The sequence below is a fragment of the Mesocricetus auratus genome, unplaced genomic scaffold (assembly GCF_017639785.1).
Source record: "Mesocricetus auratus isolate SY011 unplaced genomic scaffold, BCM_Maur_2.0 Super-Scaffold_100001, whole genome shotgun sequence".
NCBI lineage: Eukaryota > Metazoa > Chordata > Mammalia > Rodentia > Cricetidae > Mesocricetus > Mesocricetus auratus.
This window is the reverse complement of record NW_024429187.1, coordinates 5,912,172-5,922,803: the sequence shown is the minus strand read 5'-3', so window position 1 is coordinate 5,922,803 and position 10,632 is coordinate 5,912,172. Positions and strand designations below refer to the sequence as shown.

Below are 10,632 nucleotides of genomic sequence, written 5' to 3'. Positions count from 1 at the left end.
ATAATGAATGAGATGGCTGTTATGGCAATGTTGCTGGTATGATCGGGAGCTCGATATATAACGGAAAAGAAGAGGATATGCTTATCAGAATAGATATCTCACCTTAGTAAAAACAGCAACAGTATCTTAATTAGCAGGCATCCACTTTGGCAGCCATGCATGACAAAATACAACTGCAAGGGTAACTATGAGTCTTCAAGCCTCCCACAAGCTCTCCCAGTCTGCCCGCCCCCTTGAATGACTATGATTACGGCACAGTACATTACACTGGAGGGAGGTTAGAAATTATATCCAGTGTAATTCTTAATGCATTGAATTATTTGCTGAACCTTTGCTATATATACGTCCCATGAAATCTTATTAATTATGGCAGTATCAGATGTTTTTGCTACTTAGCATTCTGCAGCGAGTGAGAAAAATTCTTCCGTGAATATAACTTACCCTCGGGATTGTGAATTTCATTAGAAAGCAACACCAATTATAATGTCTGAGAGAAGTTGGTGACATTTATATTGAAATAATGAAGCAGCAAGATGTCTCCATTGGCTTAGCGTGGTTAAACAGAGAACAGGGAAGACAGAGAAACAGGAAGTGCATTTTGGTCTTGCGTACACACCTAAATCTATGTGTGATTAAATCCTACGGTGTATAGAAGTAAAATGTCTTTTATTTCTGAGCACGTTTAACTCTCGGGCACTTTTGTCACTAGATCTTTCTGAGAATATGATAATTTATTCACTTCAAAGAGAAAGAATTGTTAATTTATATGTATTCTCATGCAGTATCGGAGATCCTTTAAAACCCACTGGCACCTCCAGTGTGTAAGTGAAGTGTTTTTCAGTACTCAGAGGTTCCAAAGGGTCAGTGGTCAAACTGAAAGCACACTGTATCAATTACTTTTCTGTCGCTATGATAAAGTACCGTGGCCAAATCGACTTGCAGAAGAGAGTATATTTTGGATTACAGTTCCTGAGGATGGGCGTCTGCCATGGTGAGGGAGGTATGGTAACAACAGCAGCTGTGGAGACAGGAGAAGGAAGTGAGACGTTTCGTCTCCAGTGCAAAGCCCAGAGCAGAGAGAGGGAACCGGCAGGAGGGGCATCTTCAAATTCCATTCCCAGGGACATGTGTCCTCAGCAGGAACACACCACATCCCCAAACAGCCCCTCGAGCCATGGACCACGTGTTTAAACGTGAGCTCACAAGGAGTGTTTCTCACTGAAACTGCCACACATATCATTTTTTTTTAATGAGTAAAGTGTCTCCCTTGAACATAGACACGTGCATTAAACAGCCACTTAATACAATTTCTGCAGCATTCCAGGTGGGACATCCAAATAGATTCAGCTGTACTCCTTGATGATATACAATAACTCCTTGGAATGAGCTTATATTGATTAACTGGCACGAGCTTTTTGAGTTTGCTGAGAAGCTGGCTCTGGAAGTAGCATTGCTACTTTAGACTGAATACGTTTTTGTCAAACACCCTCCAAAATCCCCTGTCCTGGGTCAGGCAGGCCACATGGCTCACTAAGGCAAAGAATTGGAAGCAAGCCCTGAAAGGCACTGAAAAAATGTCCTTGAAAACAAGCGTTGCTACCATTTATCCTGTGATATAATAACTATGCCCACAATGTGACAGAGACACCGAAGCTCTCCCTCAGAGAGAACAGAGGGCCTTCTACCTAGGGCTCTGAATGGCCACTCTAGCTCACCGCTTCTGCTTGCCGGGTCCTTCCTGTTGGATGACTTTAAGTGCCTGACTTGATAATGTTTAATAATGTTATTTCTTTTCTTTCATCTGGATGCCTCACCAAAGAGCACTCTGTTCTCTGCTTCTCTTTCTTACAGGAATCCAAAAATTTGCCTCCATGGGTCTTCCTGGCACTGTCTCCTGGATGTTCACAAGCCCCTGGATTCGATGAGTTACCTTGCATTTTCTCCCAGTGTGATGGGCTACTCTTGTTGTCTTTGTTGGGTGTTTTTGATTGACCTGTATCTCTCTTTTTTCATTTCTTAAAGTGTTTCAGTCTGCTACTCTTCCAAGTCGCTTTTAGAACTATTGCATCATGAACACAAGTTAAAGTCACTCCAGAACTAGCTGCTAGAAGGCTCTGCCCATACCAAGTCATGGTGCAGAAATGCACAGACGCTGTGGGTCAGGTTTCTGACCAATCAACCCCAATCAGGAAGTGACGCTTTCCACCAAGGGCCCTGGAAACCAAACATTCCTTCCCACTGCACTTCAGCCTTCTGATGCCCTGGGAGAACAGAGCTACTAAAGAATGTGTAAAGAGAAGATAATGTAACAAACAGAAAAGAGAATGTGTAAAGAGGTGATAATGTAACAAACAGAAAAGAGAATGTCTGCATTAGAAGAACTTGGCCAAACTGACAAGATGTATTGTCGGAACTGATGTCCAGAAACCTCAGGTCTTCAGATGTGAGCATGGGTCTCTATTCCAGATAGAAATGCAGCCGTTCCCGTGGCTTCTGATAAGGCAAAGAGGTTTAGCGGACGGGTGGCTTGGGGGAGTCTTCCATTCGGTTCATCATGCCACACGATGGCTTTCCTACTGCGCACCAGGTAATCTACCTGGAGCTTCTGTCCTTCTTGGTTATATTTTCAGCTAATCTTTCTGGTTCTGGGAAGGTCTGCAGTCTCTCTGAGCCAACTGTGTGAACGATTTTCACATCTATTTCATTTGATCTTGTCCTTCATAAAGCCCCACTTTAACAGACACATGCACCACTGTGAATCTCCAATACGTAGCATCCATTGAGAGTTAGTGTCTGGTAACCTCTGCAAGGCATGGACATTTCCCCCTAGTTAATGGCCATTAGGTCACTTATGAGACTCTTGGGATGGAATTAAGGGGATACACCTGAGGATTTCATTATAGCACATTTCCCTACAAAGTTTTTCTCTGCTTCAATTAAATGTTTGAACTTGGATTATCTGAAAAATGAAAATCTGGTGAGAATCTATGAACCCTCTTACAGGAATTCATATTAGGTCTCTGACTGCAGCTCTAGAAATGTTTTTGCATCACTTTCTGTAGCCTAAACCTTCACTGAGTTTCTTGGGAATCCATGATGAATTAGCTACTGTTATAACTTGCTCAGTGTCAAAATCTTCTGTTTACCCCTGGTCCCTGTAGGTTTTCAGGGTAATTGAGTTCACTCTGGATGCCAATGTTCATCCATTTCTATGTCTCCAAGATCCCATTTTTTCATTGAGATAATAGAACTCATTTCTCTTGTTGTAGCATACCACCCCCTACAATAATCTCTGACTCATTGCAGATATCTTCTGCAGTACTTTTTGAAGAAGCTGAGGGTGTGGCTGTCCTGAGTGAGTGGAGGAGGTGTCCTTATTCACGAGTGGTTGTATGCATCTGTGCAACATTCTATTTACCCCATGCCTATCCCTAAAGCTTTTCATTAGATTGTCTTGTATTTCTTTTCCTCACAAAGTAACAAGAAATTCTAGCATTTTCTACCTCGTTAAGTATGACTCATCAGTCACCCCATGCATCAGTTATCCAACTAAGCAAAATGTTAATACCATTCCCTGATAGCCATCAATCACAAGTCCTGGGTGTGTAACCCTTCTCAGAGAGTCATCTTGAGAAAGGACTACTTATCATACAAGCTACATTCCCCCTGAAACATGTTATGATTTTATTTTTCACTCTCTTTATAAATAGGCCATGTTCTGCATCAGCTCTTGTCTTTGTAGGCATGTGTGTGTGTGTGTGTGTGTGTGTGAGAGAGAGAGAGAGAGAGAGAGAGAACGAGAGAGAGAGAGAGCGAGAGAGAGAGCTCCTGTGTGTGCAAGAGTGGTTGTGCATGTACATGTTTATGTCTGTATGGGGAAACCAGAGTTGAGCCTCACATGTATCTCTCAGGACACCTTCCACTCTGTGGTTTTTGTTATTGTTTCATATTTGTTTTTGCTTTCTTTTTGAGACAGGTTCTTTCATTGGTCTAGGACTGAGGTCAAGCAGGCTAGTCAGTCTCGCCAGTGAGCCCCAGGGATCTTCCTGTCTCTGCCTTCTCAGAGCTGGGATTGCATGCATCACCCACCGCCACACCCTGTTTTTGACATGGGTTCTGGGCGTTTATCTTGCAAAGTAAGCACTTTACCAACTTAGGTATCTCCCAAGTTCAGGATGTTTCTTTGAGCTCTCTTTTGGAGATGATGGGGAAATACCAAGGAATGCCTATCGATTTGTGAAATAACTGTGCAGTTTTATCATCAAGCGACCTCCGCAGGGAGAAGTTGCTTCCAATAGTTAGGACAGAGAGGTTGCATTCAAGGGAATGGCAGATATGTGTTTCCACAGTCAAGCTAAGGTAAGAGGATATGGGCGATCAGCATTTCCAGCCTCATCTACATGTATGACCAAGTACCTCAAGCCCAAATAAATTTCTGCAGTATTTAAACAAAACCTTGTAGTGAGAGATCTACCAGATGCACCTGTGGTGCTGACCGCTTCTGTTTGGGCGTGGTCACAGGTGCGTAAGATAGCGTGTGGAATTTGGTCTGGGGTCCCCGACAGGCTTCTGCTCTCTTGTTTCCGGTTGGGTCACGGAGAGCAACTAGGTGTTGATCCGCAGAACTGGAACTTAATGGGGCTTTTGGTTTCTCAAGTAAGTGACTTCTCCCCAGATAAAATTAACCTGTATTATCCTAGTCCCATGTATCTTAATCTTTGCACCTACAAAAACTAGCTAGCACATATGAACATCACTTCAGTGTAGACATTGTATGAACATTAGGTTTGCCTTCTGCCGTATCTGTCTGAATCTCTGCAATATTAAGGATATTAAGAAACATCCTGTTTCTTAGCATGTCTTGTTATATAAATTAGTAATTGTTCATCTCTTTCCCAGGTTCCCCAGTGGCAGGCCAAACCAAATGAATTGAAGCCTGTGAGTATGGCCTATGGACTCAGCCCCTTGGGCAGAATGAAGGGGCAGAGGAGGAACTAGAACACATCTAGCTCAAACTAAACCTTTTTGGAAGAAAGCCAAAGTATGCATTTCTATGTAGATATCTAGATAAAAGAGGAGACACGGGGAACTGAAGGTGACTCAGGGGGCAGAGGGTAGAGTACCTGCCATACAGGTATGAGGACCTGTGTGTGAGTCCTCAGAGGCCAGGCAGAGGTGGGCACAGCAGCAGACATGTCTATCAGTGCTTCTACAGTGAGATGGGCCACAGAGGAGCAGAATCATTGGAGCTCGCTGACCGTCTAGCCTGTCACACGGCTGTGAACAATAAATAGATCCTGTCTCAAAGAAGGTAGGAGGTAAGGACCAAGGACAGAAATCCTTTGACCTCTACAGGAGTCTCATGAATTCAATCTACATTCTCACACACAAGTGCCTTTGCCCACCGCCATTTTTGGAAGAGATAGAACGAGGACATAGAGCGAGACAGGAAACTGAAGCATGTATCTGAACATGAAAAATATATCAACATTAGTGAACACAATTTCGGGTGCCTTTTGATGATTAGCGGGGCAACGTGAGTCTTTGGTAAAGTCCAACGAGAGGGTCTGCAGCAGATGTCAAGAGGTATCTGTTTTCCAGGCTGGAGAGATGGCTCAGCAGTTAAGAGCACGGACTGCTCTCGCAGAGGATCCAAGTTCAATTCCCAGCACCCATGTGGCTGCTTACAATGGTCTTAACTTCAAAATCTGATAACTTCACACAGACATACATGCAGGCATAGTATCAATGCACATAAAATAAAAATAAATACATTAAAAAAGAGGTATATGTTTTCAGAGTCAGGCTTGTTGCTTACACTTTTAAAAGCTGTCTCTGGTTTCCATCCTGTCCACCCTACATGTCTACTCATGTGTTCCTTTAAGCCTCATGTGTTATCAATGGTTTTAATAAAGTAGCATTTACATTGTTGCTATAGTGACACTTTACGGGTTGGGTCTTTTTTGACTCACTTTTTTCATAAGTTAAAAATACTACAACATTAATGTACAATCCATTTTTAGTTTATTCGTTGTAGAAATGCATAGTTCTACTAATAAAATAATGCATACTCTGAACCATACACTGCTGTATATTTTAAGGCCGAGCTAGCTCTAAATAAGCCATTACAAGGTAAGCCTTCCATTTCTAATAAAGCAAAAACATTTGGTTCTCAGCGACAATGACATATTTTACAAACAAGTTTTAGTTAGAACAAAGTCATTAATTAGGCTTTATTAATATGAAAACCCCTAATTTTAACTATAGTCTAATCATTCTCAACCATGACCCAAAATACTAAATGGAAATTGTAGGACTAATCCGTACATTTTAAATTCTGTCATTCTTAGTGGATCTGGAAGTCTCCCCCTCTCCTGCTCTCCCCACGCCTTGCGTGAATCATCTTTGGTCCAGCGTGAGCTGCATGACAGTTGGCCTCAGAGCAGTTGTCCAGAAAGACAGGCCTCTGCTTGGAATCATGGCATTTGAGTCTGAGACAGCCTGCATGACTCCGAAGTGCCCTGCCTTAATTCTGCCAACAGTTCACTCACAGCTTTTAACCCCCTCCTTCACTTAAAAAGGCTCACGCTATGAGGTATCTGGCAACGCTTACTACCTGCCTGAGAATCGCTCATATCACAGAGAGCCTGGGTTACTTGGTTTTCCGTTTACGGATGGCACAAAACAGATGTCATGAAGCTGACACTGTCACCTTCTCCAGCAACTTAAGGCTTCTACCTCCTCCCTGAATACCTCAGTGACCATGTGACACGAGCTTGTTTTATATAACAGTAAATTTGAACATCATTGACAAGGTTAATTTCATTGTCCCCCAAAGAAAAATATATAATAACCATTTTGGCAATTTAGTCAGTGCTATACAACTGAGAGAAGACGGGAGTGACTTTTGGGGCCACTTTTTGACAATACTTATTAAATTATTAAGGGGTGACAAGACGATACAGAATTTGACTCTCCACGCTGTAACCAACATGTGATAGAAAGCAAATCACTCAAGAAACTCTGGAAAAATACACTATCCTCTCCAGACTGAGGCCTTATGTTAACCTGTCCTCTCCAGACTGGGCCTTATGTTAACCTGTCCTCTCCAGACTGGGCCTTATGCTAACCTGGGGGCACCATGGAAAAGTACACTGTCCTCTCCAGACTGAGGCCTCATGCTAACCTGGGGGCACCCTGGAAAAATACACTGTCCTCTCCAGACTGAGGCCTCATGCTAACCTGGGGGCACCCGAGAGAATGAGGGAGACAGAGGGTTGGCACTCAGTGTTGGCTTGTGTCTCTACTGGGAATAAATACAGCCTCAAGTGAAAGAAAACACCTTGTACTTCAAGAATGAGACCAAAGTCCTATATTCTCCAGCATGGGAAATCTTAGGCAGACATAGATACATTTTCTCTCCTTAAATTTTTTATATTATTTGTGTATGAAGGTTGTGTGTGTGTGTGTGTGTGTGTGTGTGTTTGTGTCCATGCCAAGTTTATGCATTGCTATGACCTAACCCAGGGCCCCGTGCTCTCTAGACAAGACCTCTACAGCTGAGTAATGTCCCCAGTCCCTCAAGGTTGTGCTCCTGATGCACAAACTCATTCCTGTAAGCTGTTGTTTGGACTCCATGGGCACGCCAAGGCACAATCACACACACACACACACACACACACACACACACACACACGCACACACACACACACGCACACACACATTTAGTTAAAATTTAAATTATATATGCTTGCGGGGTACAGCATAATGTTTTGATTCATTTGTACATTAAATAACAATCAAATTAGGGTACTTAGCATATGGTTTTAAGCTTTTTATAGTTCCTGCATAGTGAATGCATTCAAAATCTTTTCTTCCAGCTAATTTGAGGCAAACTATGCTTCATTACTAAGAATGCCACAGGATACCCAGCCTTCTTCATTCTATCTCCACATTGTCCCATTGACCAACCTTTCTCCAGCCCTTTCTCACCCTCTGCAGACCGTGTTGGCTACCTCACTATGAGATCCATTTGTATAAGATCACTTAAGAATAAGATTTCACAGTGCCCATTCTCCTGTGCTTGACTTATTCAATTAATTCTATTTAGGTCCCTTCATGTTGTCACAAATGATGGAATGTCATACTCTCATGGCTGCATAGTATTCCATAGAGAGAGATATATTTACACCTCCAAACACTAACTCACATTGTTTTTAAAAAGATCTATTAAAGTCAATCCCACACACATCTCTCATCAATAAACATTGATGAGAATATGGGGAAATGTGATGGTGAGAATATGTATAAGACACTGTTCTTATGGAAATAGTGAAGCCATCTGGAAAACTGTATGAACTTTCCTCAGGAGATCTAAAAGTAGAACTGCCTTTCTGAATAAAGATATTAATGGCTTCATTAATGGATGATTCTTTCACAAGAACTTGTCACTCAGTAAAGTATGCACAGATGGATAAATGCATCAGGAATCACAAGTTAAAATGCAAGTTTTAATTTGGAATCAGCGTTGACACTTGACTGCATGGGACTTCCGTGCCAAGGCTGCATTCCTTTCCCTGACACACAGGTGCCATCTTTTTCTGAACCTCTAATTCTAAACTCCTGTCCCTTGAATTCTGCAAGGTGTCTGGGCAATCTTTGCATAGGTAGAGTGGTGACTTTCCAAGATGCATTTGTCCTCAGACTTCTATCACCCCAGTGGTAGATTGTTCCAGAAAGAATGTAGCATGAGTGGGTAAGTCAGGAAGACCATTCTTCTAGAGATGAGATGTGAAATCTTGACACTAAATATTTTGCTTATCCTTGCACCTTCTATACTGAAACAACATGAAATCCTCAGATCGCAACAGCAGGTATCAGATGAAGTGAAGACCCCCACCCACAAGCTCAGCCCCTGTGCTCTTTGTTTTTGTTTGCTTCAGAACTGTACCAAAGTGTTCCATGTTACAAGTCTTCTTTTTATTTTGAAGGCTTTTTCAGTGTCTCATATAGTCTTGCATAACCTCAAACCCACGATGTAGCTGAGGGAGGCTATAAGCCCCTCAATCCTCCTGTTTCTAATTCCCACACTCTGGGTTTACAGTCACGCACCACCATCCACTCCCAGTTTCTGTGTTGTTGTAGGTCTAGCCCAGGGTCCCGTGTTCTCTAGACAAGTGTACGTCATCAGTCTCTAAAGGCTATTCTCTTGACATCAGCTTGCATCCATGAGTAACCTCACCCAACATATGCTGTATCTTAGAGAAGAAGGGATACAATGTCAAGAGCCATCGTAGACAACTAAGAACCCAGCTGATGGCAGGGGGCTCGCCCTCCTCTGAGAGGAGCATCTAAGCCTCATCGTCTCAGAGACACATCCTGGCAAGAGGACTCTGAGTTTCCGGAAGCTCCGCCTTTCTGGTGGTGGCAGGTTGGCCAATGTCCTTGAAAATCGGGAATGCTGAAGACAGAATGCACACACCTAGGTAATCCTTAGTTGTTCAGGCTTCAGAGAGCAGTCCACTCTACTATGCCCCCGTTTCTTTCCACTTCTCATCGTGAGCATCTCCTGGTGCTAAAGCAAATTCTGGGGCTAAGAGAAAATGTTAAAGCATTGCTGACTTTGAAACAGCCAACTGGAATTGTTTTTTACACCAACGAGAGCATGGGTCTCCAAAATAAGCACTGAAGCAGCAAGTGTAGATTTTGAAAATCACACTTTTGTGATACAATGTTTTGAAAGGTATAGTCCATGTGATTATGATACAGCATGGTCAGTGGAATGACTTTAAGTCACTCGTAGATAAATGTATATATACACATATAAGCGTGTAATTATTTTATCATGGTTTAAAAGACTAAGTTAGGTCACCAAACTCATAATTTCAGAACATTTTTATGACAACCAAATACTGTCTTCTGCATTTACTTACCCATTGGGTTGGGTGCTGTAGTGTGTGCGTAGCAATCAGAGGACAGCTTGCTGGAACCTGTTTTCACCTTCCACCATGTAGATCCTGGAGCTGAACTCAGGCCGGCAGGCATCTCTCAAGTACCTTTTCCAGAACCGTCTCAACAGCCCACAATTGTTTTTATGATTGTTTTTTTTTTTTTACAAAACAGTTGTTTGCAAGATAATTCTGGAAGTTATGTGCAAATGTGGGAAGATGATGAGGTCAGCAGGGGTAGAGCAGAAGCCCGAGAAACACCCTGTTGTGTTTGGTGGAGACCTTCCACACTGCTAGGCAGAATTCCAAAGAAGCTGAGCCTAAGCCAAGAACTTCTGTTCAGGTGACTTATCGACATTTTGATTGTGAGCCTAGCTTTAATAGCCGAGCTATTTTCCAGTCCTCAGGGAATTTATTGAATGAAATGCCTCCAGGAAAAACCCCGAGAGGAAGAAAGGAAGTGGGTAAAGGGAGGAGTAGAAACTAGAGTCATTCCTTGAGGAAAATCTTAGCTTTGGTTTCTGCATGTGTATGGTGCGTTCGTGCATGCATGTGTGTGTGTGTGTGTGTGTGTATGTGTGTGCGTGTGCGTGTGTGTGCGCGCGTGTGCGTGTGCCCATTTACATTCCCGAATACACGTATGTTCACATGCATACCAACATTGACATTGGGTGCTTCCTTGATC

The 10,632-nt window shown here is 42.7% G+C and overlaps 1 long non-coding RNA gene across 1 annotated transcript; it reads left to right on the top strand.

Annotated features, from left to right (window-relative positions):
- The first annotated feature begins 2,248 nt into the window (after positions 1–2,248).
- Positions 2,249–5,906, top strand: LOC121139739. The gene is made up of 3 exons (XR_005876654.1): positions 2,249–2,443; positions 4,900–4,938; positions 5,602–5,906. It is a non-coding gene; the product is annotated as an uncharacterized LOC121139739 (long non-coding RNA).
- The last annotated feature ends 4,726 nt before the right edge of the window (positions 5,907–10,632 follow it).